The sequence below is a fragment of the Cebus imitator genome, unplaced genomic scaffold (genome assembly GCF_001604975.1).
Source record: "Cebus imitator isolate Cc_AM_T3 unplaced genomic scaffold, Cebus_imitator-1.0 Scaffold42, whole genome shotgun sequence".
NCBI classification, from domain to species: domain Eukaryota; kingdom Metazoa; phylum Chordata; class Mammalia; order Primates; family Cebidae; genus Cebus; species Cebus imitator.
In genome coordinates, this window is record NW_016107357.1 from 11,392,591 (window position 1) to 11,397,572 (window position 4,982).

At 51.3% G+C, this 4,982-nt stretch overlaps 1 long non-coding RNA gene across 2 annotated transcripts in view; it reads right to left on the reverse strand.

The window, feature by feature from the left end:
* Positions 1-2,052: 2,052 nt before the first annotated feature.
* The window catches only part of LOC108302779, a 31,344-nt gene continuing 28,414 nt past the window's right edge, over positions 2,053-4,982 (reverse strand). For both annotated transcript variants that reach the window (XR_005199807.1, XR_005199808.1), the window contains exon 4: positions 2,053-2,739. This is a non-coding gene — a long non-coding RNA (uncharacterized LOC108302779). The remainder of the gene's footprint in view (positions 2,740-4,982) is intronic.

The following is a 4,982-nucleotide window of genomic DNA, read 5'->3' on the forward strand; positions in this document are numbered from 1 at the left end:
GGGATGTGGACGCTGGTTCAGGTGGGGACATCTGGGAAGGACCTGAGAGGCTGGGGCTGATGGGACAGTGAGGGTCCAGTGAACTCTCCAGAAGCTTCTGGCCCTGGGGCAGAAGGCTGAGCTGAGGGTTGGCATGGGTAGCTGCTGTTTCCCTCCCACTCCCACAGCAGCCTGCACCAGGGATTTTGAGGCTGTTTGCACTTCAGGTGTTTGAGAGAAACCCACGATTGTAGGGCTGACGATGTGGAATCTGGCCTGCAGGTCCCATCCCAGTGTCTGCGTCCTCCTTCTGACACTCCCGATGCGTGTTCTGGCATCAGCTGGGGAGCTGTGCTTCTTGTGCTGGGAGTTTAGAAGGAGATGAGAGCTAATGTTCACTGGGCACCTGCAGTGCTCCAGGAATGATGCCAGCTTCTCATTTAGGGCTCACTTCCACCTTTCAACAGATGGACCAAGTAGGACTTAGAAAGCTTAGGACAAATTTGAGTCATGTCAGAACGAGAATTTGAACCCAGCTCTTGAACTTCAAAGCCCTGTTCTTCGTATGACACTTGTGTTTCTCAAAGCGTGCTGCATATTACAGTGGGAGTTAACAATAGTAACAACAGATGCCCACCTGCAATCCATGGAGCTAAGCCCTGCTGGGTTTGCAGAGCTACCCAAGGATCAGAAGGTACAGCTGGGTTAGAAACCAAACCATTGTTTCCCCAACTTCAGTGCACAGCAGAGTCTCCAGGAGGGCTTGTTAAAACAGAGTCCCAGGGCCCAGCTCTAAACTTTCTGATTCAGCAGGACTGGGGTGGGATTTGAGAATTTATATTTCTTTTCTTCTCCTTCTTTTTTTTTTTTTTTTTTTTGAGACAGAGTTTCGCCCTTGTTGCCTAGGCTGGAGTGCAGTGATACAATCTTGATTCACTGCAACCTCCGCCTCCTGGGTTCAAGCCATTCTCTTGCCTCATTCTCCCAAGTCACTTGTATTACAGGTGCCCACCACCGCACCTGGCTAATTTTTGTATTTTAGTAGAGATGGGGTTTCACCATGTTGGCCAGGCTGGTCTTGAACTCCTGACCTCAGGTGATCCACCTGCCTTGGCCTCCCAAACTGCTGGGATTACAGGCATCATGAGCCACTGTCCCCAACCTCTTCATTTTTTTTAGAGACAGTCACGCACGCTGGAGTACAATGATGTGATCATAGCTCATTGCAGCCTTGAACTCCCAGACTTTAAGCAGTCCACCCACCTCAGCCTCCTGAGTAGCTTGGGACTACAGGCGCACAGCACCATGCCCGGCTAATTTTTTTTATTTCTTGTAGACACTGGGTTTCACTGTGTTGCCCAGGGTGGTCTCAAACTCCTAACCACAAGCAATTACCCACTTTGGCCTCCCAAAGTGTTGGGATTATAGGCATGAGCCACTGTGCCAGGTGGAAGTTTATAGTTCTAATGACTCTCAGGTGATGCTGATGCAGCTGGCACAGGAACCACACTTTGAGGAGGCACAAGGCACTTAGTACAGCCCATGGCTGGTTTCACAGCCCCCAGTAGACAATACGGATTGCCCACACTTCATACCAAAGGGTTATTACTGAGTTGCGTGGTGGGCTGGAGCAGCAGTAGTGGGTAGGGCTCAGGTTATGGTTCTGGGGCCGGACTGTTTGGGTCATGGCCTCGAGTCCTCTATTCCTGTGCCCTCGGATGCTTCATGGCTTGGATGTGGACCCTGTTACATGACCGCGGTCTCGCCATCTGACTCTCTCTGATTAGTTTCCTGGTCAGTTAAATGGGGAAATAATATTCACAAAATTAGGGCCATGGGATGGTGAGTGTTGGAAATAGATGCTCGGTGCCACAAAGTAAAATTAGCACTGAAACAAGCATCTTTCGGCAATGCAGTTTTTACTTCCTGGACTGCAGGAAGGGTACCCTCGCTAGCCATCATGCCACGAGAGTACGGTGAATAAAGGAAAATACACAAATTTATCCCTTAGGCATTTGGGGTTGTCATTACTGCTGTGTCTGATCTCCATTGGCTGGAGCCAGACCTCACAATCTAAAACCCGACTGGCTAATAACTTAAAACTTTTCTAAACAGGTACAAGCAATGGAGAGCTGGGACATGCCTGTGAGCAAGTCTAGCAGATACCTTGGTTAAAAAGTACAAGGACATAGAATGTACTACATGCTTGTAAGCATGGCATGTCTAACAGCTACATAGGATAGAGCTTCACAAAGTTATTAGCACACTGATTCTTTAGCAAGAAAGGAAACTTTAAAAGGAACTTTTCTACTTCCCGCAGTGAGACTCTCACTCCCCCTTTACCATGGCCTGCTTCGTATGAAAAACCATCCCCACTTCTGCTGCTGGAAGGCCTTTAACTTAGTGGCTCTGCACGTCTAGTTTCCATTTGGAATTTTTTAGTTTAGAAGACTCTGAGTGACAGACTTATTTTAAAAATCAAAGTAGGTAAAAAAATGAATAAGGGTTGCAGAGAGTATTCAGAGCGGACAGTGAGAGCTCATGGGGGTGAAGACTCAGGCCTTGATCTGCGCAGTTACCTGGAAAATAGAATCCCTCCGGGATGCTGAGCTTGGGGCTGAGGCCGCTGGGTCCTTCTCCGCACTTTAGAAAAAATGTAATCCACCTAAACACACACCTCTAACCTCTCTGTTCTTCTCCTGGATGAAAGATTTGGGTGATGAATAACATGACAGGCTGGGCCACACTTCTCCACATCACCTGAAGGGCCAGGAAATAGAAATAACAAGTGTGTTTAAGGAGTCATTTTAGGTCTGAGGCAGTGGCTCACATCTATAATCCCAGCACTTTGGGAGGCTGAGGCAGGAAGATCACTTGAGCCCAGGAGTTCAAGGCCAGCCTTGGCAACATAGTGAGACCCTATTGCTACCAAAAAAAAGCCAGGTGTGGTGGTGTGCACCTGTGGCCCAGCTCCTTGGGTGGCCCAGGTGGGAGGATCACTTGAGCCTAGGAGTTTGAGGCTGCAGCGAGCTGTGACTGTGCCACTGCGCCACTGCACTCCAGCCTAGTGAAAGAGTGAGACCCTGTGTCTGTAAACAGGAAGAAATCACTTCAGTACAAATTCTTCCTTTTGAAGAATTTCAAGCGCTTAATTGCTTTGCTTGTGCTAACTCCTTAAGGAAGCAGGTGGGTATTTGGGCCAACCCCCTAGCCTGGGAACCACACTTTATGCCTCCTCAGCTAGGCTGGAAACCAAACCAGTGCTTCCCCAACTTCAGCGCACAGTAGCGTCTCCAGGAGGGCTTTTTAAAACAGAGTCTCAGGGCCCAGCCCCCAGGTTTCTGATTCAGCAGGACTGGCGCGTGATTGAGAATTTATATTTCTTTCCTTTCTTCTCCTCCTTTTTTTTTTTAAGACAGATTTTTACTCACGTTGCCCAGGCTGGAGTGCAGTGGTGGGATCTCGGCTCACTGCAACCTCCACCTCCTGGGCTCAAGCGATTAATTCTCCTGCCTCAGCCTCCTAAGTAGCTGGGATTACGGGTATCTACCACGATGCCCTGCTAAAATTTTTGTTCCTTAGTAGGGACGGGGTTTCGCTATGTTGGCCAGGCTTGTCTCAAACTCCTGACCTCAGGTGATCCACCTGCCGTGGCCTCTTAAAGTGCTGGGATGACAGGCATGAGTCACCATGCCCAGCCTCCTTTTCATATTTTTTTCAGAGAGAGTCACCCACACTGGAGTGCAGTGGTGTGATCATAGCTCACTGCAGCCTTGCGGGGAGCTGTGCGTAGGGGGAGATGTGAGTGTGCGGAGCGGTAAGTGGGGGGAACTGTGAGTAGGTAAGCTGTGATGGGGAGTGGTGAGTGGGGAGGAGTGGTGAGTGGGGTGAGCTGTGATGGGGGAGGCATTGATGGGGGAGTGGCAAGTGTGGTAAGTGGTGAGTGGGGGAGCCCTGACAGAGGAAGCCTTGATGGAGGAGCATTCATGGGCAGAACAGGAATGGGGGAGTGGTGGGTTGGGGGAGCATTGATGGGGTAAGGGGTGATGGGGCAGTGGTGATGGGAGAAGGGGCAATGGGGGAGTAGTGATGGGAGAAGGGGCAATGGGAGAAGTGGTGATGGGAGAAGGGGTGATGGGAGAAGGGGCGATGGAGGAGTGGTGATTTGGGACTGGTGATGGGGGAGGGGAGATGGGAGAAGGGGTGATGGGGGAGTGGTGATGGGAGAAGGGATGATGGGGGAATGGTGATGGGATAAGGGGCGATGGAAGAGTGGTGATTTGGGACTGGTGATTTGGGACTGGTGATGGGGGAGGGGAGAAGGCAGAAGGGGTGATGGGGTAGTGGTGATGGGAACAGGAGTGATGAAGGAGTGGTGATGTGGGAAGGGGTGATGAGGGTGTGGTGATGGGGGAGTGGAGATAGAAGGGGTGATGGGAGAAGGGGTGATGGGGGAGTGGCGATGCGGGAAGGGGTGATGGGGGAGTGGTGATGGGAGAAGGGGTGATGGGAGAAGGGGTGATGGAGTGATGATGGGAAAATGGGTGATGGGAGAAGGGATGAGGGGGGAGTGGTGATGGGAGAAGGGATAATGGTAGAAGAAGGGGTGATGGGAGAGGGGTGACGGGAGAAGGGGCGATGGGAGAAGGGGTGATGAGAGAGTGATGATGGGAGAAGGGGTGATGGGGAATGGTGATGGGAGAAGGAGCGATGGGGGAGTGGTCATTGGAGAATGGGCAATGGGAGAAGGGGTGATGGGAGACTGATGATAAGAACAGGGGTGATGGGGAAATGGTGATGGAGTGGTGATGGGAGAAGGGGTGATGGGAGAAGTGATGGAGTGGTGATAGAAGAAGGGGTGATGTGGGAGTGGTGATGGGAACAGAAGTGATGAGAGAAGGGGAGATGGGGGAGTGGTGATGAGAGAAGGGGTGATGGGAGAAGGGGCGATGGGGGAGTGGTGATGGGAGAAGTGGCGATCGGGGAAAGGGTGATGGGGGAGG